Source organism: Felis catus, chromosome D2 (genome assembly GCF_018350175.1).
Source record: "Felis catus isolate Fca126 chromosome D2, F.catus_Fca126_mat1.0, whole genome shotgun sequence".
NCBI classification, from domain to species: Eukaryota; Metazoa; Chordata; class Mammalia; order Carnivora; family Felidae; genus Felis; species Felis catus.
In genome coordinates this window covers 6,829,349-6,854,403 of record NC_058378.1, presented here as the reverse complement: position 1 = coordinate 6,854,403, position 25,055 = coordinate 6,829,349, and the positions used below count along the sequence as shown (strand labels likewise).

Sequence of the window (25,055 nt, the reverse complement as noted above, 5' to 3'; positions counted from 1 at the left end):
GGCTTGGGAGAGCCAGAATTTGAGCATCTGTTGGGTGGATGGCCAGATGTCCTCTAGAAGTCAGCTTGATTAACATGGTTTCCATCCTGACAGCAACTGTGAAACAGAGCCGATTAAATACAAGGCAGCTCTTTAACCATTTTCTCCTAAAAGGAAGGTGTTTCAAGCACGTGTGATTTCCGGCAAATACAGTCTACTCATTAATTAAGTCCCTCCCTTGGCAGATACAGCACGATCCTGACTCTGAGAACCCAGCACCCCGTTAAAATCCCAGAACCTTAAGCTACCACGATGGGCTTGGAATGGGGTTCACTCACTCCGTGGACAAGGGACTTTATGCTTCTGAACGCCGGAGATGTGCCGAGTGTCTGTGCAAAGTGAGACACTCTTTTGTCTGCTTAGGCTCCTGAGGTGTTTACAATTTGTTGTCACCAGAGAACTGTGTTGCTGCTCTGTTTGTCATCGGCACTTGGGTGTTCCCAGTCCATGGGACATTTTTCTGCCAGCTTCATGCGTGTTAGCCTCTGGCAGGGCAGGCCGTAAGCTCATTAATAGCTCTGCACGTCTGCAACGTCGTTTGCAGACGCATCCAGCATCTTCCCAAAGCTAAATCTTACAGGGTGTGAGCATGTCCGAAGAAACGGGTACTGGCATGTTGTAGCTGTTTGGTGTTTCTGCATTTAACCTGGACTTTGGAAGCTGGGCTTTGCCATTTAATCCTCTAGACTATTAATTATATTGTGGGGCGTACCTGGAAACCTCTGCACGTACTGCACCTCATTAATCAATGCCATTTGTACGTCTTTTTTTTTTTTTTTTAAACAAGACAGAACACTAGTTTGCAGGTTCGTTTTGAGAGACCATTTGCTGAAATGTCAATATCAGTAATGAGTAGGCCCCGCTGGTCTGTTACAAATTGTTCTCGTCACCGGTGATCAGTCACCGGTGATCAGAGACGGGAGTACTTGCTGAGCTTTTGAAAGTGTGTGCCTGTTTCTCCTGTTGGTTGTGGGTGGCCGTGGAGTTGGGAGCGCCTGTTGAACACCTATCACTAATTAGCCCTGCTCTAATAATAACGTAGCTAACGTGCATTGAGCCCCTGCTCATCAAAACTCTGCCACTTTTTTGCCCGAATTTTATGGATGAGGAGACTGGAGAGGGTAAGTGGATTCATCTGGGTTCACAGTCTGCAGGTGTAGGGCCAGGATGTGAACGTGGGCGGTTCCTTCCAGCCCACGCCACGGTATCACACAAAGAACCCTGTGAGGCGAATAGTAATATTTCCAGTTTACCTTTGAGAAACTTGAGGCCCGGAATTAAATGGCTTAACCGTAGGTCATTAAAGGGCACCCAGCTCATGAGAAACCCTGCGGTCTGAAATCCAGATTCCTCCGTGTTGCTCACGGTTGTTATTTAAGGCGGGACCTCATATGTGGGCCTGTCCCACATACTTGAAAACATCTGGCTTCTCTGGACCCCACTTGCCCGATGCCGGCAGGAACCCCCATGACTGTGCCATCCAAGAATGCCCCCACCTATTTCTGATGTCTTCTACTAGACGTCATATTTACATGTCTTAATTTTCAACTTGTCTCATACCATTATACTACATTGCGTCCCATGGCAATTTTTTAATCAACAGTAATCAACCCCGACTCTTGCTCATAATTTGGGATAGTTAGAATAATTGGAATAATTGTAAGTGCAAATCATTTCAGTACCGAATCAGAGATGAGAGCTAGCATCTCACCTGGCTTCTTGTGTCACAGGTTAAACACACGCGCCCACACATGCCCAGAGGCACCGAGATGGCAGGAAAGACTTTTTCAAAGACATTTCAAAAAATGCACATGTGCACATTTCTGCACATTAGCAGGTTGCTTCGGGCAAATTCACCGAGCTGTGTTTGAGTTCTAGTGAGTGAGTTTTGACCTTTTCAAGGGAGACATGGTGGGGGTGGGGGGGTGGGGGGGTGTCATTGAGTTGGAACAGCACAGTGTGGAACCATGGGACAAATCCTCAGCTGTTTGGGAGAAGTTATTTCAAACAGGGTCTTCCTTTTAAAGAGTTTAAGGACGCCAACACATGGGGGGCTTCTGCTGAGACTTGTCACTTTGACCCTAGCGGGTGTTTGCGGAGGCTGCCCCAGAATTGAAGTAGAATAAAAGGCACGTTAAATAACCTCACATGCACTAATCCTGGTGGGAACCATTTCTGGTAAATGAAAAATGGTATTGTTTGAAGACATGCACTCATTCAGAAAATTTTTTGTATGCCTCTCGTGTGGCCGATACAGTTTTAAGTTCTGTCGATGAACTGGGTATAGATTTTGCCTGTTGTTGATGGTAAACAATTATTTTCATGCCCTTCCTGTATCCTCAGTACAAGGTAATTTTAAAACATGGCTTGCCGACCTCCACTTAGGTCACTAGACAGCTGTAGTACTCACTGTGTAGGACAGGGTTAGAGATTAGTTCTGGCAAATGTACCCTCTGTTTGCCTGACAGTATTGCCCTCATTCATTTAATAGTAAGCGGGTGCCCGGGTGGATTAATCAGTTGAGCATCTGAGCTCAGGTCACGATCCCAGGGTTGTGAGATCGAGTCCCGTGTTGGATTCCACACTGAGCATGGTGCCTGCTTGAGATTCTCTCTCCCTCTCCCCCGCTCTTCCTCTCTCCCCCTCTGCCCTCCCCCCACTCACATGCACGTGTGTGTGGGCGAGTGCGAGTGCGAGTACTCTCAAGTTAAAATAGTATGCCTATAGAATATGAAATGTAGTTTTTTGAGAACATATTTAATGAAGAAGTTGATTCATTATGCAGGGAAGGTCATCAGATAATTCTATCTTTTTAAAAAAGCATCTTAATCTCATGGAGTTGATTTGGCCTCAGATTTGGATCACGGTTGAAACCATCAACAAGACGAAATGACCGCCTGCTGGGTGGGAGAAGATATTTGCAAATCATACATCCAATAAAGGGTTGATAGCCAAAATATATAAAGAACTTACACAACTTAATGTCAGAAGACAAATAGCCTGATTACAAAGTGAGTGGAGGTCTTGAATAGACATGTTTTTCCCCAAAGAAGACGTACAGATGGCCAATAGACACATGAAAAGATGCTTAAAATCACCCACCAGTCATCAGGGAAATGGAAATCAAAACTCCAGTGAGATATCCCCTCACACCTGTTAGAATGGCTAGTATCAAAAAGACAAAAATAACAAATGTTGTTGAGGATGTTGAGAAAAGGGAACCCTCATTACGCTGTCGGTGGGAATGGAAATTGGCGCAAAGTTCTTCACGAAATTAAAACTCGAACTACCATGCTATCTGGCAATTCCCCTTCTGGGTATTTATCTGAAGAAAATGCAAACACCAATTGGAAGGGATACATGCGCCCCTTTGTTGACTACAGCATTATTTACAATTATTTGTAATTATTTACAATAGCCAAGTGCCCGTCAGCAAACGAATGGATAGAGAAGATGTGGTACGTATGTGTACATGTGTGCACGTGCACACACAGAGCAATATCACTCAGCCACAAAAAAAAAAAAGAAATCTTGTCATTTGCTTACAGTGTGGATAGATCTAGAGAATATGATACTAAGTGAAATAAGTCAAAGACACTGTATGATTTCACTTATATGTGGAATCTAAAACAAAACAGCTGAAGAGACAGGAAAATGGAAACAGACCCCCAGATGCAAGAAATAAATTGTCATTACCAAGGGGGGGCGGCCGGGGGGATGGGAGAAATCGGTGAAAGTGATTAAGAGGTACAAACTGCCAGGCATAAATTAAGTCATGGGATATAATGTACAGTGTAGAGAATACAGTCAATAATGCTGTAATAACTTTGTATGATGACAGATGGTAACTAGATTTATTGTGGGGATCATTTTATAATATATAAAAACGTTGAATCACTGTGATACACACCTGAAAATTATAGGATAGTGTGTGTCACTTATCCTTCTATAAAAGAAAAAACAGCAAAAAACTTGGACTATTGTTAATCAGTCAAGCCGCAGAACCCGAGGAAACTGATAAATCCAGAAATGCCTTTTGATGAATGACGGGAAGGAATTTGCAGGTGTTGGAGTAAACCTTCTCCAGACGCCCTTACATGAATTTGGAGGTGTTGAGGGATATGCATTTCTTACTGACTGTGGGAAAGAAAAGTTGATTGAAACCGTTGATATTGACCTTTCATCACTACTTCATAAATTGGAGAGGTTGTTTTGAAATCCCCCAAGTCTTAGTAACAGGAAAATAATCTTCCTCCTCCACCTCTTCATACGGCGACTGGGAGTGTTTGAATCACTAACTCCTTTTGCAGGCACTTCAACTGAGAGCTGTTTTATGTCTGTCTTGCTTTCATAAGGGAAAGACCGCTGATTAAAAAGCTTGGTATTAGAGAGCACTTAAAAAATCAACAAAACAACAGATTTAGGGCGTCTCTTGGGGTTGTTCATCCTGATATGCGTGCATATTTATTTGCACCTGTATCGGTGACATATTATGGCTAAAGATATTCTTAATGATGACCTTGACTCACAAAGATCATGTGAAATCTGGCTGGGGGGGAGGGGTTTTGTTAAAAAAAAAAATCAAGAAATAACCCAAGAAGTATATTTAAAGGTGTTTAGGATACAGTGTGAATGAAGACAAGTTACAAAATGGTATGCATACATGTCCTGCATTTGGTAAAACCAACCATGTTTTCCAAAATATGAGTAACTCTTACAAGAAAATAAATGTGGGGGCTCCTGGGTGGCTTAGTAGGTTGAGTGCCAGCTCTTGATTTCAGCTCAGGTCATGATCCCAGGGTCATAGGATCCAGCCCTGTGTTGGGCTCTGCAGTGGGCAGGTTGCCTCCTTAAGATTCTCACTCTCTTTCCCTCTGCCCCCGTCCCCTGCTCTTTCAAATCAATAAATAAAGTTTAAAAAACAAATGTTATTAGAAGTTGGGGGAAAACTCTTAATTCTCCACAAAGCAGTGAATTGACCATCTCTCCAAATGGGGGGGAGGCGCAAAGATGTTGAATATTTTAATAGTGGAAAACATGTTTATATGTTACGACGTGAAAAATGATTATGAAACTGAGCATTTCATCCTGTACTTATAATATAAATGAATGAAATTATGGGATAAGTACATAATATATATAAAGTATATAAAACGTACAAAAATATGCAAGAAATACACAAGAATTATACAGAAAGGTAAAAAACTTTTATTTCACACTATATATACATTAGTGGACGAAACAAATATTCCTGTCCTCCTGCAAAAGGATTGGAAATAAAAATTGCAAAGTGGTTAAGTGCTTCTGATGGAGGACTAAGATTATTGGCCATTTTTCTTGTCTGTGCATACTTTTATTTTCGCATATCGTTCTAAGTACATCTAGTATTTTTTCAAACGGGGAGAGTTAGAAATACTGTAATATATTACAGAGAGATTTTCACTTACTAAATGAGGAAAAATTCAACCCAGAAAAATCACTTTTCTTTTATCTGGGCAGCAAAGTCTCATTATGTTGTTTGATAACTGAGCCATTTGAGGATTTTTGTTTTAACCTGGACCTCCTAAGGAAGATGATGCTTTGTAGCCTCTGGTTGTTAGGACTTGAATGATATAAACTTAAATTTTTTTTTTAATGTTTGTTTATTTTTGAGAGACAGAGTGCAAGCAGGGGAGGGGCAGAGAGAGAGAGGGAGACACAGAACCTCAAGCAGGCTCGAGGCTCTGAGCTGTCAGCACAGAGCCGGACGCGGGGCCCGAACCCACGAACCGTGAGATCGTGACCGGAGCCGAAGTCAGACGCTTAGGCGACTGAGCCACCCAGGCGCCCCTAAATGATACAAGCTTAAGACATCAGGGCAGTGAGCGAGTGGAGTGGCTCCACAGGTGCTCAGGTTACCCTTGGGGGGTGAGACCCCCGCTGTCTCTGTACGTGGCTGGCCTGGGTGGACACCTGGCTCTTGGCTGAGGAATACAGACACTCAGTGGAAGAAACTCAAAAGCCAAGCTAAGTGAATCATTGTCACTAGGATATGGATTGCGGGATGTAGTCTTTGGAGTTTGGAGAAACCAGAGATGGTGTGTTACGGTAGTCTTTTCTTGGAGAATCCCTGTATTCATTAGTGTTTTCAAGGTTCCGAGAAATTCTGGAGCAGGGAGACAAAGGTCATTGCCTCCACAGAAGGGTTTTTAGTGGGATTCCACTGACATCCGGGGAGTGGAGAGCTAGGCAGATGCGTCCTGGAAGGGAAGAGTAGGCACTGAAGAGAAGGAGGAGATCTTCCCGGTCCGGGGGGTACCTGAGTCGGTACCTGGTCGGTATAGATCTGGGAGTAACATGAACCTTCTGAGTTCTCGAAACCTAAGGATGCAGTGTCCACAGGGCCGGGTTTTCGTGTGCAGTAACTTTAAATGGTTTCCTGAACATGTTGTGGTCACCTTGAAAAGTGTGTTTAAATCACATGGCGTAAATTACATAAATAAATTCCTGTTTTAAGTCTTAGTAGGGAGACTTGTTACTTGCAGGAATCTTTATGATTTCTACTGTGTAAATACTTAGTGTAATGTATTTTCATGCATCAGGTTAATTTATATTGAGAAACTTGATTTTTGGTTTAGAAAGTTGAGTGGTATTTAGAAAAATGAGTGGTAGAATTAACCTTCTTCTGTTTCTATAAAGTGGAAACATTTGGCCCTGTTTTCCGCTTGATGTCTGTAGTTCTCATTTAAAGAAGTCATACGAAGTGATGGGTAGAGAACCCCAGACCCCTGTTTTGGGAAGTTGAAAGGTTCTGAGAATTTAAAAACTCCTGCCTACACGTATGTGCCTTCTTTGCCAAGTTAGGTGTGTAGCTCTTTAGCTCAGAAAATGTAAGCACAAGGGCAACAGATTAGAACCAAGATTACGACTTTTTTCCTGAATAAATGGGGTTGCTTCACCTCCTAGGTTATGTGTTCTACTTGTCTTCATTGCACAGCTCTATTTTTAGCTATGGTTTTACACACACACACACACACACACACACACACACACACCCCATCTGCTTGCTATATGCATTTACTTGGATTTTGTTTATATCATCTCTCTTAGAAGACCATGCATGCTCTGCATCTATGTAACTGGAGTTCAAGGCTCTGCGTCAGTTGTCACACATACTGATGTACCGGGAATGACACTGCTGTCATGGCCTTGACGTTTGTTATGTTACCACCTGTATCACTATGAATTGTGAGGATCTGGCTCCCAAATTGCGTGGACCAGTTAATTCATAGCCTAGTGGGTTGCATTGTTACCAGTTGCTGTGAATACATTTCTAGAGGTGTATAATGGAGCGATTTAAAAAAAATTTTTTTTTTCAACGTTTATTTATTTTTGGGACAGAGAGAGACAGAGCATGAACGGGGGAGGGGCAGAGAGAGAGGGAGACACAGAATCGGAAACAGGCTCCAGGCTCTGAGCCATCAGCCCAGAGCCTGACTTGGGGCTCGAACTCCCAGACCGCGAGATCGTGACCTGGCTGAAGTCGGACGCTTAACCGACTGCGCCACCCAGGCGCCCCTATAATGGAGCGATTTTTAAAATGGATCGTCACTGCTGAAGAATAATTTTCAAAAAGCTAAAAATGTGTTTCATGTAGATAGTAAACGAACATATGTCATTGGTTTTATTTAACGCAGGAGGGAATTAAAATTTGAGAAACTGGAAAAAAGGAATTACTGAAGTGATTTTATTAATGGATAACAAAACTAGTTAGCAAAACAGTACAGTGCACCGTTTGGGGTTATCTTTTCTCCCAGGCAGAAATCAGACCTTATGTGCATTGCTCTAGGTCAGATTATCTGGAACTACTCACAGGTTCAGAGTTGTGAAATAGAGTCGGTCAAAGGTTTGTGCCCTGTTGGCTTGGATGGCCCTCGGCAGGCCCACTGGGTGATGTCTGGCGTGCCATTGAAGGGGCACAATGGGATTTATTTTGCTCCTTTCAAAGTCTTGAATAGTTTTTCTGACATTTTTAAAACAGTTTATTCATTTTGAGAAAGAGAGAGAGAGGGGATCCCAAGCCGGCCCCACACTGTCAGTGCAGAGCCCAGCACGCGGCTCAACGCAGCGCTCAGTCTCAGGAACCGTGAGATCATGACCTGAGCCGAAACCAAGAGTCAAATGCTTAATCGACTGAGCCGCCCAGGCCCCCCTTTCTGACATCATTTTAAAAACACTTTTTGAGCAGTTTCATTGCTTGAGTGCTTACAGTTTTAGACCCTGAGACCAACGCTCTTCTAATTTAAGACCTGTGTGACAACAATATATGAGACAGGTATTTGGATTTACCGTGTCTGGTTTTGTTACCAGGTACCCCCACCCCTACCCCACCCAAGTGGGATACTGAAAATACGGTTAAGGTAGCACTATTTCTCATCTAAATATTTTGTCTAATGACTGAGCAAATAGGACGCTCCCTCTGCTTCTTAGATTGTTTAAGGGAGAGCTGGGGCATCGTAGCACTGTGCATTGTAAATGAAAAACAGAGCAACTGGAAACATGAGAGGCAGGAGAAATTCCAACACTCTTTGTACGCACAGCCAAAATGGGGCAGCCTGGAAAGTGGCACATTTTAGGAACTTTTATAGAAAAAGTTACGTATGTAATCGGACGAGAATCCATCGTTTGACAGCTCAGGTAATCGAGAGCATTTCCGTCATTGCCCCAGATGCCTCATGAGGAGTCATCCTTAGTCTGAAAGGGGTGTGGTGACGGCCAGGTGCCACCTGTGCGCAGGGCGCACGCGCAGACAGGAACGCAGAGCCCCTCCCGCGAACTGGCCTCATTTTCTGGCTGAGGAAACCTTGGGTCCAGAGGAGAGAGGAAGCCGCACTTGCTGGAGAACGTGGCCCCCGACTTCTTGCCAAGTGATGTGAGCTGCTCAATCTAAAGGAGGGTGGCTCAGGGACGCCTGGGTGGCTCAGTCGGTTAAACATCCGACCCAATTTCAGTTCAGGTCATGATCTCAGGGGTGATGGGATCAAGCCCCGGGTCTGGCTCTGCACTGATGGTGTGCAACCTGCTTCGGATTCTCTCTTTCTCTCTCTCTGTGCCCCACTCCCCCCGCCCCCACTTGTGCTCTCTTGGCCTCTCAAAATAAATAAACTTAAAAAACTAATAAGGTGGTTATCCTTCACCCACAGGTGTACATGGTAGGTCCCTACATAAAGGTTCACCTAGGTTGCTGTCCGGGGTTCCCTCTTGGGGAAAACCGGGTGGGGCTGCCTCAGGGAAGGTACCCGGAGGGGGCAATGTAGGCGTAGCTCCCCCAGAGTCCGGGTTAGGAAATGGCCCAGGTTCAGCTCCCACTTCCCACGACAGACTGGGCTCCCCCGTCGCTGGCCCTGACTCTCCCGGGCCCTCTCACCCCGACCGAGGGTGGCAGGCAGCTTCCCCTAGGGCTTCTGGAGTCCCGATTTTGGGGTGGAGAATCCGATTGGCTGGCCCCGTCCTCGTAGGTTCTTGGCCAGCCTGTGAATGGCTGCCTTCCGATCAGGTGTTCCTGCAGGCCCAATCCGCGGCGGCCGTGTGTCTGCACCTGGGTCACGTGGCGGAGCCCCGGAAGTAGGAGGGGCTGGGCGGGTCCACTGACGTGTGTCCGCTCACGTCAGGTGTGAGCAAAGCGGTAGGTTTTGGGCCAGGAGCGTGTCCAGTGATGCGCTTTGGAACTGGGTTTAAGAATTTCATCTGTTTCCCCGTCGGAGTGAATTTGGGATGTCTTTTGGGGCCGTCTTCTATTCGTATTCAGTAAATTTTCCTCTTTTAGGGCCGGGAAAGACCACCTTGGTGACTGGCAGCGTGTGTTGTGGTAGCTTGGTTTGCCATTTCACGCTGAGTTTTCTCTGGAAGCCCTAATGGGACTTCAGAGTACGTAAAAAGGAAGTCAGAAAGTTCTCATTGTTCTGAGGTCCTTGAATTTTCACTAAATATTTATTCTTCGCAATATCTAAAAGGAAACAGGGTTCAAAAGGCAAGGCATCTGGATTAGTTTTTAAGGAACATCTATGGGGCTGCTGGCGTGCGTACCTGTGTTTGGGATGCGGATGCTGGGGGGCCTTCCGAGGACCCAGAGCGTCCTGCGGGACCAGCCCCGGGGGATCCGTGATGTGCAGGAAGAGGACGGAAATCATCCGGGAGCCTGGAGGGAGTGAGAGGGGTTTACTGACGGTATAGACGGAGCCCCTGGGAGACTCAGGAAGGAGCAGGGGTCTCGTCTTTGTTTGGGGTGTGGCATCCAGGAACTGGTCAGAACAAAGGCGAGGGCCCGCGTGTTACTCCTCGGAGCCAGGGTCCCCGCGTGGGGATGGTTGTCCAGCTCCGTGGTCTGGAATTGCCCTGTGATGGCTTCTCTCCTGGTCCTTCCTGGGACGTTATCTATTGTAGAGCAGTCATTGACTCTGTGTCCCTTACAGGGAGGACACACACCGTTTGCACCGTGCAGCGTGTGTGACGTCGGGGTGCCGATCCTGGCAGGAATGTAAGCAGGGGAAGGGCAGAAAGCGGATTTTTAGGGGGCCCTTTGGTTTCCCTATCTCAGTATGACGTAACCGAAGCTTACGAGACCTTTTGACTGGTTGGGGAGATAGTGTTTCAAACGGACGCTACTTGGGACTACAGTAGATGAGACATCCCTTCGGTTGTAAGAAAGGATTACAGCTTCTGGGCGCCTGGGTGGCTCAGCCTGTTGAGTGTCAGACTCTTCATGGTTTGTGGGATTGAGCCCCCGAGTCTGGCTCTGCATTGACAGCGTGGAGCCTGCTTGGGATTCTCCCTCTCTCTCTCTCTCTCTCTCCCTCTCTCTCTCTGTCCCTCTTCCGAGAGCTCTCCCTCTCAAAATAAACATTAAAAAAAAAAATAAAAAGGGTTATAGCTTTTGATCCTTCTGTAATTAAACCATATTTTGGTAGTGACATAAGACTGTGTAAAGATGGCTTTAATGAAAGGTAAATTATAACACAGTGTGAAGTGAAAGTAAGCCTCAATCCAGAATTTATTGGGTGCGCATGTGGTATTTTGAGAAAATGTTTTTGGTAAGTAAAAGGCCATGTGGAGAATTCCTCTCTTATTGTAAACACATTTATTTCCATTCTTTCGAAGCCCGGCGATGGGCATGATGGACGGTGAGGGGAGCCGGGGAGGGAAGGACCTTAGAGACCCACAGGATCACACAGCTCACGACGAATAAAGCTTCTGACGGTGGGTAAGACTCCAGTTTTGAAAGCGATGACTAAGTGTGGAGAGTAGAGGTGGGCGAACTGATCAGAGGAGTCTGATTTGATGGAATGGGTAGGGGAAGACATGGTGGGATCTTGTGGGTGATGGATCACCCAAGTCTGCCCTGGGTACCGAGAGCAGGAGGAGCACAGAGAAAGTGTGGCTCTTGCCTGCAAGGAGCCGTAACTATTAGCATTATTATTTTTAATGTTTATATTTGGCACACACACAGAGAGAGCGTACAACCAAGGGAGGGGCAGCGGGAGGGAGACCCAGAATCCGAGGCAGGCTCCAAGCTCCGAGCTGTCGGCACAGAGCCCAATGCGGGGCTTGAACCCATGAACCGTGACATCATGACCTGAGCTGAAGTCAGACATTTAACCGAATGAGCTACCCAAGCACAGCTTATTTTTTTAAATGTTTACTTATTTTTGAGAGAGAGAGAGAGAGAGAGAGAGAGAGAGAGAGAGAGAGCGCGAGCAGGGGAAGGACAGAGAGAGAGAGGGAGACACAGAACCCGAAGCAGGCTCCAGGCTCCCAGCTGTCAGCAGAGAGCCCGACATGGGGCTTGAACTCAGGAACCGTGAGATCATGACCAGAGCCAAAGACACTCAACCGACTGAGCCACCCAGGCACCCTAGGGAGCTGCAATTAAGAACATCTGAGGAAGGTTATATTGGCACAAACGTGGGTAGAGTTTTAGTAACAACCAGACCCCGCTCCGGTAAAGCAGGGAGGGCACTGTGGGCAGGGCCGTGGATAACAGGACCTGCGATGATAGAAGGTTCTTCCAATTGTGAATGTCCCGGCACAAGTCGTAGGTGCCTGACACTCTTCTGGGCAGCCTTCTGAAGGGAAAACAGGGATAGATTTTATATTTGGAGAGGCGTCCAGGGTATCTGAAGATTTAACTAGAATAAAGAGATACTTTTGTTTGCAGGACCCTTTTCTGGGTCCCTTATGCCCTTGTTCCCATTGGTAAAAAAGGACAAGACATTGGCCAGGTGGACGGCTGGTTTCCGGGATTAAAATGAGATCCATAAAATGTCAGGAAAGGTGCCTGGCCCGCGGTGGCGAAGCGCTTGGGTTCGTTGATGTTATTTACCTCCTTGGTCTCGCTGACCACCCACGAATGTCAGTACTGGTGTGGGTTTTCCTTCTGGCTGGACTGCGAGCTCCTTCCGGGAAGCCGCTCGCGCATCTGTGTGGTCCCGGGCAGTAAGCGCTTGCTGAATGAAGGGATGAAGTACCTTTTCTTTCCTCCTTCTTCTGCGGGAGGCACTGGCCACCTCTTTGGGGAAGGGGAGAGGGGCGGTGGCGGGCATGAGGTCACACTCAGGTCTTCGGGGATTAGCCTCTAGGTGGTCACCGTTCACTCCTCTCACCGCTGCGGGGAGTACAGTTGCTTTCGCTCTTTATCACCTTTGGGAATGACTAGTACCTTGTATTTCTCTGAAAATGTTTGCCCCCCCCCCCAAATGCTCTCCTTCTGCGCCCACATTTTAGTGGGCTGCAGTGTGTAAACCTGTCCTTTCCTTCCAGATGAACCTGTTCCTCCAAATTCCTCTTTTTAAATGCACCTTCTAGAAGAGAGGGATGAGCAAAGCCTTCTGAGAGGCAGGGTAGTGAATGGGTGATTTTTTTTTTTTATAGTTTATGTTTTCTTTTACACCCCGGCGAGCAGCTCAGAGAAAGAGCTGGGACTTCCCAAGAGACTCATGATGTCCTGCATGTTGAAGCAGGGGTGGAGGACGAGGGGCTGGGAGCAGGCATTCAGTTCGCCCTTGGCGCGAAGTCTTTAAATCTGGAAACGGTGGGGACGCTGTGCAGCGAGGGGCAGATGAAGGCTTTCCCGGGGTGTAATCCTGTGTTGTTCTCTCTGGCGAAGAGGGTGATGCCAGCCGCCAGCAGAAGGACGCCTGTGGTGTCCGCAGGGGCACGTTGCACCGTCTGGTCACCGTGAACTTGACTCGGTGCCTGGGGCCCGGCAACCCGCCCTTGAATTCCTCCCCCATGAGAGACGGCGAAGGCTCTTCTCCAAGCAGAGGACAGAAAGAAGCTGTTCAATTAAACTGTGTTTGTTGCGACTTAGATGCTAGGAAGAAGGTACTAACTCTGTACTTCGGGTTTTGTAGTCTCAAACTAAGGTCTCATGTGCGTTTGTTGTTCATGAGTGAGAATGAGAAAAATTTCAGTGGTTCTTACTGTTCTAATGAAGTGTAATTTTCATAGAAAAATGTAATAAAAACGGAAAAATATAACTAAGTTAATCTGGTGGTCTTATGGTCTCTCCATATCATTCGTGTCTAATCACGCATCATCTTCCCCTCCTAGAAGAAAAACAACTGAATCGTATGTAATTACAGAGTTTGGGACCGAGTTGCCCACAGCCAAGCGTGCCCGCTGTGGTGTCCGTGTCTTGCGTCCGTGGGGGACAGCGGCAGCCGATCTCAGCACTGTTGTCCTATGGGACCGCCTCCCCCTCGCAATCTGTCAGGCTGCCCCCCCCCCCCCCCCCCATCGAGGAGGAAATAGTAAACTCTGGAAGGATTGGCTCTTCAAATACAAACTTGTAAAGTGGGCGTTCATGCCTTGCTGGGTTTCACGAACTTGAATCTTTTCCTTTCTCAGCCTTGCCTCTTACGCTCGTTCGTTTGTACCCTTCGAGCCCACAGCTCCACTGTGGTTTTTCTCGAGAGGAAGTCAGCAATAGTAAACACTAAACCCTTAGCAGGCTGAGCGTTGCTGCACAGAATTACTGCACATAAGGGAAGGATACCTCCTTCTGTCCTCTCTCCTCCCATTATCTGTCTGTGTGTCACCGGGCTAATGTCTGCGAAGGTTCCTGTCTTAACCGTACTCGGTCTCAACTGAACGTGTAGAGCCACCATGGCCTTATCTGTGTAATTTGGATAATTTCTTCCCCTGGATGCTTGACTGTGCGAGGTGAGCACACTTCCCTGGGACACGAGTCCCAGAAGGAACTCCCCCCTTAGTTTCTAACCAGCAGGTGTCTGTTGTGGAATCAGACCTTCAGCGTTTGCTGAGTACTCCCCGTGCCGGATCCCATGTCCGCCGGTCCCCAGAGAGCTCTCAGCCGCTTTCACCATTCCCTCCTCTCTAAAAAGAGTCCATCCACATCTATTTTTGTTTCTGTCCTCCAGCCACTCGCCATCAACACATTAGCCCATCTACCAGGAGGAAGGCGTGCCAATACCCTTTACTCAGGGCGAATCAAAAGCAATTTGAAACCGGGAACTTGTGAAAGGATCGTGAAATGATTTTGGAATGGAAAAGCAGGTTGGGCGCTTTCATCACAGAGCCAGGCCCATCCTGCGTCTTCGGTGTCCCATAGTCTCGGCGGGAACCTTTTCCTACTTCCTCACAGCGTGACCTTGCATGGGTTTGCAACCTTGGACAAGTTACATAATCGCTCTGGGCCCAGTGTCTGCCTCTGATCCGCCGGGGATCCTCAAGCCTCCCCCTTTGCAGGGTTCTCATTGGATTAAATGTACAGGCATCAAATCAATTTGCACGTCACGTCTGACAGTCGTAGTTACTGTCATTGACGTCATTTTGCGTTTACCAGTGAGGATGCAGGAAGGCTTTTTTAGTGGCACGCCTTTTGGTGAGTCCCTCACGTATAGTCTTCTATCCAGTCTTTTTGGATATTTTATTTCCTCTCCCTCTTCAAGTAGCAGAACAGGCAGTTGTGGTTTTGAGCCGTGTTCCCTGCTTTTTGAAAGTACTTATGATCGAATTAAATATTCATGCAGGTAGGGCATGTCATTTGAAGGCGGCATTATCATTGTATCCTCGATAATGGTCTCGTGGCAGTTTGCCTCTGCATCTATGACTTTTTCTGACGGACATCATGTTCTTTTGATGCCCCTGCTGCAGTGGGAAAAGCCCGCAGCGCATGAAAAGAAATTAACACGACAGAACATTACCCCTCGTGAAGTGTACGGGTTTCTTTCGAAACGTCTCCTTTGAGGTACAGAAAGATAAGTGGGCCTCCTTTGCGAGTGACGGAACTATTCAGCCTTCCGGTACTTCAGAAGACTTTGGGGACCCCGAGTTACTCGATTCCTTTCCTTTAAATGATTCATGAGCAGGGGCCTCCCAATATATTCCGTATCTAGTTAGAATGGCCTCTTTTCTGGGAACATTTTCCTTTTGGTTTTTGGTGTCTCTAGCCCTCCACAGAAGCTGTAAAGAGGAACAGTCTGGCTTCACCTAAGTGTGTAGCTTGGGGTATCACACTTACCCGCCCTGAGACCCGGTGCCCTCCTCTGTCTGCAGGCTTCATAGCAATTGGAAGATCAGGTGAGATCTGCATCAGTACCTTAGTCTAGCTTCTAGCACAAACTAGAAGCTGTTACCTGTATTTTTATAGGTGTCTTTGCAGCTATAAAAGGAGGTCCCAGGGCGCCTGGGTGTCTCAGTTGGTAAAGCGTCCAATTCTGGCTCAGGTCATGATCTCACAGTTCATGAGTTCAAGCCCCGCATCAGGCTCTGTGCTGACAGCTCGGAGCCTGGAGCCTGCTTTGGATTCTGTGTCTCCCTCTCTCTCTCTGCCGCTCCTCCGCTCACTCTCTGTATCTCTCTCAAAAATAATTAAACATCAAAAGAAAAGGAGGTCCAAACTCCCCCCCCCCCCCCGCCCCTTTTCCTCATGTCACCCCCAGCAGGACATTTGTCTTGGACAAATGGGAAGGCCCTTCCCTTTCCATTTATATCATAAAGCAACTTCTCTGCCCTACAGTCTCTGGGGGGTTGGAAGTTGACCTCAGACAACCATCCAGGCAGCCAGAACACCATCCTTAGACCGGTCACCATCTTTCTGAGATAATATCTCCTTGTAGTCAGTGACTACTTGTCTCTCTTCCTAAAGCATTTTATTTTGGTCCAGGTACAGGGATGCGTGGATTCCCAGACAGATGCCTGGATCCTTTGTCCCACAGGTGAAACTAACATGTGGTATTTGAAGTCAGGGCCGTGGTGACCTTGAGAGTGGTGGCCGCACGTGTGTTTGCTTTAGCTGAATTAAGTGAGCACCTCAGGATTTCTGTGCTTTTCTGCATGCATGCATCATCTTGATGCAAATGTTAGTTTCTTACAAAGGTAACTTTTCCCTCTTTCTGGGTACCATAATTCACGTATGAATTGGAAGGGTGATACTTCATTTTTAGTGGAGAAAGTCTTCAATGAAATGAAATGAGGAAGCGAGTCTGACTGAGGCTTTAAGGGTATGTGGGTGGAAGGCTACTTATCAGCTATTCGTTCGCGCACAATTGGTTTGTACACGACCTGTACACACGTTCCGCTCAGCCTGCTGGTGGTCGCACTTAGTGAAGACGAACATTTAAACGCGTTGCCACCCTTTTACTCTACAGTCGTAATTCTCCTAGTTTGAACAGTGTTCTTTTTTGTGTGTTTATCCTTCTCCGTATCACCAATGAGCAATTATCTGCCTGATGAGAGAAGAGACAGTTTATAAAAAGCGTCTGATTTTACGACTCCAGCTGTACCATTGGTTGCGCTTGGGGTACAGACTTGCATTAGCTTTGGGGTTTACGTGCTTCTATCAGGCTTTGCCTGATGAAGTTCACTCTGTATTCTGTGACAGCCAGAAATTAGCTGGGAAGTGGGGAAGAACGAGTTGTGCTATGGACAGAGAACAAGAAGTGAGCAGTAGTTACCCTGGATTTGAGGCGGTTTTTCTTCTAAGCAGTTTAGTACGCAAAGGATGCCTTTTAATTCGCTTCTTATTTTCTCCTAGATTGGAAGGAAGACTGATGCAGAAAAATACCAACATGGTTCAGGTAAATGGATTTTTAATTTCTTTGTGTGCCTTTTCTGCTTGGTTTGTATTTCCCATGTTTTCCCACCGAGAAGAACTCAAAAAACTATTTTTGTGGTCAACCCGACATAGAAGGAATGTTTTGGGTGTATAGAGGTAATAGTCAAACGCATATTTATACCATTTAATTAATTTAGGTACACGTGTATATTTAATAATTGTATATTTACATCAAACAGCAGTAGAACTAATGTTTTTTTCCTACCTCAGAGTAACTTTCTTCCAACTCTTTCCATACACATTTGTTGTCACTGTCTCTGTCATAAGTCACATTTTTGAAGCATCCGGAACAGGCCACCGTTTATTTGTTTGCAGTGCAGTGTATTTGGAATCCCTGTGTGTGATGCTGTAATTGGAAGGTTTACTCCAAGCTGTAAGTAACTGTTTGCCCAATGTTAGGACAGTTGCTGGTTCTGTTTTTTCTGTGTCGATGAACGTCGGAGGTCTCCACTATGTAACAGTTTGTAGCTTTGCTCTGTTAAATACACTTTCCTTCTTTCTTCCTTCCTTCTACTCATTCATCCGTTTTATTTATCTTGACGTAATTACATGCACATTGTTTACAGTTAGAATAATAATCGTAATGGCCACCCCTCTTGTTCTTAGACTGTCATTATCCTTTGCCCCTGTTCAACTCCTTTACTCCTTATTCTCTCGTTTGCTATTTCTTTTTCTTTTTTTTTTTTTTAATTTTTTTTTCAACATTTATTTATTTTTGGGACAGAGAGAGACAGAGCATGAACGGGGGAGGGGCAGAGAGAGAGGGAGACACAGAATCGGAAACAGGCTCCAGGCTCCGAGCCATCAGCCCAGAGCCCGACGCGGGGCTCGAACTCACGGACCTCGAGATCGTGACCTGGCTGAAGTCGGACGCTTAACCGACTGCGCCACCCAGGCGCCCCTATCATTTGCTGTTTCTAAACAACACACCGTATGCTTGAAGTGCCATTTAGTGATTTCTTTTAAAATTTTAGACTTCTACAGATGGATATCCCGCTGAGGATTTACCTCTCGTGTGTAACCCTTTACCCTCGGAGCACACCTGCTCTTCCCGTCTCCGTTTTGTGGCTCTCGTCTTGTTACGGTGTGTGGATAAATAAATACTTAACGTTTACTTGATTATGACTGTATTTGCCTGTGACTGAGCTTTGTGATATTTATGTTGAAACGTCTCGGGCTGTTCTGCTTCCCAGTTGGTTGTGCGTGAACGGTTTTATTTCTCTGGAAAATGTTTGACTCTTTTCTCTATCCCCCAAACTCTGAAATTTCCAACTGGGACGTAGGTCGTAGGATCTTTTGACGTCAGCTGTCCTTTCAATCCTGAGGCTTATTTCCTTCAGTTTGAACAATTTTCTTGTACTATTTCTTGGATAATTCCCTTTCTATTCTTTCTTCCTTCCTTCCTTCCTTCCTTCCTTCCTTCCTTCCTTCCTTCCTTCCTTCCTTCCTTCCTTTCTTTCTTTCTTTCTTTCTTTCTTTCTTTCTTTCTTTCTTTCTTTCTTTCTTTTTTAGATATTTGGGCCCTGTGGTTTGATTCTCTTATTTTCTTATGTTTTTCTTTTCTTTTTTCCTTTTTTTTTTTTTTTTCTGAACTATTTCCTGTCTCTTTGTGTTTCTGTTCTACTTTCTGAGACATTTTCTTAGGGTTATTGGACTTTTAATTTCTGCCAGCATGTTTGTGATTCCACACTTGATTTTTATTGGTCTCTGAATATTTTATTTTAAAAAATAGAATGCTGTTCCTGTTTTATGGGACTAGGGATGGTTTGTCTGGGGAAAAGATCTGGGGTTCTAATTACCCCCCTCTTTCTTTCTTTCTTTCTTTCTTTCTTTCTTTCTTTCTTTCTTTCTTTCTTTCCTTCCTTCCTTCCTTCCTTCCTTCCTTCCTTCCTTCCTTCCTTCCTTCTTCCTCCCTCCCTCCCTCCCTCCCTCCCTCCTTCTTGCTTGCTTGCTTGCTTGCTTGCTTAAAACAAAATTTATTTTACCTTTTAGTTCTGTAGGTGAGAAGTCTGATGGGTCTCACCGGGCCTCAGTTAAGGTGTCTACAGGCCTTCCTGGCGGCTCCAGAGGGGAATGTGCTCCTGAGCGTTTTCTCGCTTCTGGTGGCCCCCTTCCAGGTGGGGGCCTCTTTACAGGAGCAGTAGCAGGTCAAATACACCTTGTACTGCATTACTCTGACCTCTTCTGCCTCCCTCTGTCACATTTTAGCACCCTTATCATTACATTGGACCTACCTAGATCATCCAGGATTATCTCCCCCCACTTTTTTTACCATGGTAAAAAACACAAAATTTGCTGTATTAACCATTTTTAAGGACATGGTACAATAGTGTTAACTACATTGACGTTGTTATGCAACAGCCCTCTAGAACTTTTTCATCTTGCTAAACTGAAACCTTGTACCCATTGGTACAGTTCCCCTTTTCTCCCTGCCCAGGCCTCAGGCAGCCACTCGTCTTCTCCCTGTTTCTAAGAGTCTGATGGCTCCAGATGCCTCATGTGGGTGGAACCTTCCAGTATTTGTCTTTGAGTGACAGGCTTATCTTACTTAGCATGATGTCCTCAATTCCTTTCCTGTTATAACCTGTGACAGGATTGCTTCATTTTTTTAAGACTGAATAATACAGCATTTTATGGCTGTCACACTTTGTCTTTATCCGTTCATCTGCTGATGGACATTTAGGTTGCCTCCACCTCTTGGCTGTTGTGAATAGTGCTGTGGTGAACGTGGGTGTGCAAATACCTTTTTTAAAAAATTAATTTATTTTTTATTAAAAATTTTTTTCCCACTAATTCAACTGTAAATAGCACACAGCGTTACATTAGTTTCAGGTGTACAATGTGGTGAGTCAGCATTTCTGTACGTTACTCAGTGCTCATTGTGATGTGTCCTCTTACTCCCCTTTGCCTGTTTACCCCATCCCCACCCACCTCCCCTCTGGTGACCATCAGTGTGTTCTCTGTAGTTAATGAAGAGTGTGTTTGTTCGTCTCTTTTTCTTTGTTCACTTGTTTAGTTTCTTAAATTCTACATATGAGTGACATTATATGGCTTTTGTCTTTCTCTGACCGTTTCGCTTAGCATTATACTCTCCAGCTCCATCCGTGTTGTTGCAAATGGCAAGATTGCATTCTTTTTCATGGCTAAATAATATTCCATCACACACACACACACACACACACACACACACACACGCACGCACGCACGCGCACACACACACACACACACACACACCCCATATCTTCTTTATCCATTCATCCGTCAGTGGACACTTGGGCTGCTTCCATAGTTTGGCTCTTGTAAATAATGCTGTTGTAAACATAGCAGTGCATGTACCCTTTCCACCTAGTGTTTTTTTATTTGGGGGGCAGATGCCCAGTAGTGCAATTACTGGATCATACGGTAGTTGTGTTTTTAATTTTTTGAGGAACTCCCGTACTCTTTCCACGGTGGCTGCGCCGGTTTGCACTCCCACCAACAGTGCACAGGGTTCCTTTCTCTGCACATCCTCGCCAACACCTGTTGTTTCTCGTGTTGTTGGTTTATCCATTCGGACAGCCATCTGTGTGATGGTAGCTCAGGGGGTGTTCATTTTCATTTCCCTGATGCTGAGCAATGCCGAGCATCCTTTTATATTCTTGTTCACCATCTCTGTATCTTTTCGGGAGAAATGTCTGTTCAAGTTCTTGGCCTGTTTTTTTTTTTTTTTTAATTGGGTTATTTGTTTTGGGGATTAACTTGTAGGAATTCTTAATATACTCTGTGTACTAACCCCATTATGGTATACGTAGTTTGAAAATAATTTTCTTCCTTTTCATTGGCTGCCTTTTTTCTGATTGTTTCCTTTGCCAGGCAGTGTTTTTAGGTTTCACATTGTCCCATTTGTCTATTTTTGCTTTTGTTGCCTGCACTTTTTGGTGTCCTACACAGTTAATCATTGCCAAATCCAGTGTCCTGAAGCGTCCCCCCGGTGCTTTCTTCCAGGAGTTTTATTGTGTCGGGTCTTACGTGTAGGCCTTGAATCCATATTCATGGTGTCCAGTAAGGGTCTAACTACTCCTGATGCAGACTTCTCCCCTGCCCCTCATTTTAACCCCTTCCCCTCTCCTGCCCAGGAACCACCGCCCTGGTTCCTGAGCCTCTCGGGAGCAGTCAGCGGGCTTTTGTTTCCTGCCCGGGCAGTGAGCTTCCTGCTCCGCTCTGCTCAGCAGTCACATCTCTTGTCTGCTCCAATATTCTTTTCTGTTCTCGTTGTCCTTCAGGATTTTTCTCTTTTTTTCTCTCGTTACTGTAATTTTAATGGGGATTTAGAGGGAAGCAGAGATAAACGGCCCTATTCCCTTGGCCATCTATTACTCCCCAAATCCAGATTGATTTTTAAAATGATATTTAAAAGACTTAAAAAATGTTATCTCATAAATGCTATTGTTAGGTTATACCTCCAAAAAAAAGAGAAAAAAAAGGTTCAATCTACTCTCCTTTGTTTCCTTTTTGTTAAAATGTCTAAGGCTGGCATGAATTGAAATAATCTTCCCAAACGTTTTTAAATTCAGAATAAACAGATTTTTGTTCATAATGTGAGGTCTCGAATGTAAGATGATACCATTTCCTGAGGTATAGTTTTCTTATGGGGCGAAAATCCTTGATTTATTTTTAGGTGTATACACCATATGTTGGTATGATCAGGAGACGATGTTCTTTAAATGTATTTTACTCGGATGCAGCCATTGAACACCTGTAAGCCGAGGTAATGGCAAGCCTAATTTTTATTTGTTTTTCTAGTTAGTTTGTGACAGCACCTTTCTTTGTGACCGTATGCACGTTCCTCGACTTACAGGGGGGGTTGCATCACGATAAACCCATTGTAAGTTGAAAATATCGTTAAGTCGAAAATGCATTTGATACGCCTAACGTCCTGAACATAGCTTCGTCCAGCCCGCCTTGAATGTGCTTATTTAAAACACTCGTGTGTGCCTACAACTGGGAAGAATCCTCTAGCACAAAGCCTATTTTGTAAGAACGTGTTGAATAACTCGTGTAAGTTATTCAGTGTCGAACTGAAAATGAACAGCAGAAGGGTTGTGTGGGTACAGAATGGTTGTAAGTTCCCCTCGCAGCTCGTGGCTGCCTGGGCGCCGAGGCTCGATGCCACCTTGGCACCCGAGAGAGCATTCTACCGCACATCACTAGACCAGGCAGAGGGCAGAATTCAAAGTATGGTTTCTACTGAACGTGTATTGCTTTGGCACCACGGTAAAGTGGAAAACACCGGAACTTAAGCCATCATAACCCAGCAGCCATCCGCGTTTGGTTATTTACAGGTGTAGCACTATTTCTTACTATTTCGTGACGGGATAAAGAGAGGTTAGTCTGGGCACTGCCTGCTGTGAGTAGGTTCTCAGGACTGTTAAGAGTGGTTTCTTTTGTTCCAGCAACTGTTTGCTCACATAGTTAATTCTGTTGAGAAGTTCAAGATTTCAGCTACCCTGCTTGCTGCATGGTCCTAGGATTTTTATCCTCGGGTCCAGGGATGGGCTTCAAAAAGTTTAAGGTCTTTTTGAAAATTTGACTGGTATTAGGATAGGCTTTGCTTTCATTAGCTGGTCAGTGATGCAGGGCTCATGTGATCCTGCAAAGGGTTGAGGACCCACTTTTAATAGATTGTTTTAGAGAGAAAAAAATAGAATGTCACTGATTAAATTAAATGCGATTACAATAAGATGATGTGTTGCTAGCTGCCATTGGATTGCACATCCTTTCACGGGGAAGTGCAAATGGCTGTAAATGAGGGACCGATTGAAGAATGCTCTTTGTCCTTTGTCAGATGCAAAACATCTCCAGCTTCCTGGTTATGCAAAAGCCCCGCTACACGTGTGTAACCAGAAGAGGGGGCATTTATGAGAGTCATGTTTTCGCCTCAGAGCAATGAGCCCCCTTTTAATCTACCCGTAAAGAGGGTAACTTAGTAGTTACCCTTTGTTTTCATCCCGAAGCTGCTGCAGTTAATTTGTGAAAATCAGTTATTTGTTGACAATTAAAGAATGTAGATAAATATATAAAAGGAGAGATGCATGTATGACATAAAGAGTTGCAGAGTTTAGTTTTCAATTAAGAAAAGATGGTCGGGGGGGGGAGTGTGGCGCCTGAGTGGCTCAGTTGGTGAAGCGTCTGACTCTTGATTTCGGCTCGGGTCATGATCTCGTGGTTCGTGAGTTCGAGCCCCACATCAGGCTCTGCACTGACAGCACAGAGCCTGCTTGGGATCCACTCTCTCCCTCTCTCTCTGCCCCTCTCCTCCAAATAAATAAATAAACTAAAAAAAACAAAAGATGGGGTTTAATATTATATATATTCATGGCACGCACAAAAAAGCTTTAAAAAAAGAGAAAGAAGAGGGTAGGAGTTTACGGAAGGTCAGTTGTGAATTTTTTGTTTCCGATCTAATACTTTAATGTTTTTACTGATAGTGACATAGACTGGATTTGTAAGGTGTCTTTCAGCTCGAGAGTCTTATGGTTCCATTTTCAAAGTGGTTAAGCTTAAGTTGCTCCTTGATTCTAGGTACATCACTGAGATTTTGGGGGTTGCACGAAAGCGTCTGGTTGGGCGAGTTCTGAAAGAAGAGACAAGGCCCTGCCCGAGGAAGCCTACCCGAGAGTAACTGCAAAGGAGCCTGTCAGTAGCTGCAGAACAGCAGCAGTTGGAGGTACGTCACAGCCAGAGTTGGGGTCCGGCCTGCTGTGCTTGGTCTCTGGAAGGGAGGCTGTTCTTAGGGCAGGGCCTCACTCACCTTCTGGCCTCAAATGCAACTTGACTGAGTAGGGGGATGTTGCTCTGATCTCCTCCTTGAGCAGCTCTGACTGGGGCCCTTCCTGTTGCTCGAAGAACAAGAAAGACCATAAAGGCAACATGCAACTCCGGGCAGATGGAAGTGATAACACATTTCTGGCCAGAGACCTCCCTGCCTTTTATTGTGGGAACGCGGAAGCCAGTTTCAAAGCTCAGTGTCCTTTGGACCAGCTCTTCCTTACTGGCTTTACTCTTACCCTGAAGGACTTCAAGGCTGTATCTGATTGGGTAGTGGCTGCATCAAGTTGACTGATGCCCTGTTGGTCATGAACTTTGACCTGCTTTGACACCCTCCTCCCCCACAGTTATGTTGTGAAGTGGTTACCTTATTTCCTTGCTTGTTGCCTTTAATTCTTATCTCTTCAGTAATGTTTATAGTCAAGGTCAGGGTCACCCATTATTTCATATCCTGTGACCTTCAGTGGCCGTGTGGCTTTTGACGCACTCGCTCTTTTATTGTGGAATAGCCCAAGTCACGTCATGTGTCACTTTGATCCTTCAGGGATCTTTGTTTTTGTTTTCATTTTCGGTAGTGGAAATATTTTGTTTTTATTTTGGGCACTGTCAGCGCAAAGCCCACCGTGGGGCTCGATCTCACAAACTGTGAGACGGTGACCTGAGCGAAGATCGAGAGGCGAATGCTCAGCCGGCTGAGCCACCCCAGCAACCCTTGGTTTTCTTTTAATCTACCAACGTAGAACACAGTAGACGTGCCTGGGCCAGGTATTTTACATCTTTGGTCCTCACACTGTCCTGGGAATATTAAACAAGTCCCATTTCCCAGATGAGGATACGGAGGTTCCAAGTGGTTCAGTAACTGGCCGGCTGTTTCCCACCGCATACCTGGCAGAAACCGCATTTGGCAGTAGGTCTGTCTGTCTGTCTGTCTGCTGCTCCACGACGCGGAGACAGCGTACCATGCCATCCCCCTTCTTGAGGCAGGATTTGACAAATAGCCTGATGCTTGTGGAAATCGTCCGCTCTCCTTTGTCCACCATCGTTTGCCACTTGTTCCCAACGCATGGCACGCTTACTTGGTTTATAGTTATGT

At 45.6% G+C, this 25,055-nt stretch overlaps 1 protein-coding gene across 9 annotated transcripts in view; it reads left to right on the top strand.

Annotated features, from left to right (window-relative positions):
* Window positions 1-25,055, top strand: part of SGMS1 (sphingomyelin synthase 1) — a 289,510-nt gene that overhangs the window by 117,324 nt on the left and 147,131 nt on the right. For 6 of the 9 annotated variants that reach the window (XM_045039869.1, XM_045039864.1, XM_045039865.1 and 3 more), the window contains 2 exons: window positions 17,075-17,117; window positions 23,717-23,861. The gene's annotated coding sequence lies outside the window, so the exon portion shown is untranslated. Of the gene's footprint in view, window positions 1-17,074; window positions 17,118-17,470; window positions 17,529-18,129; window positions 18,240-23,716; window positions 23,862-25,055 lie in introns of all 9 variants that reach the window. The other 3 variants (XM_045039870.1, XM_045039871.1, XM_019814218.2) reach the window with 3 other exon arrangements.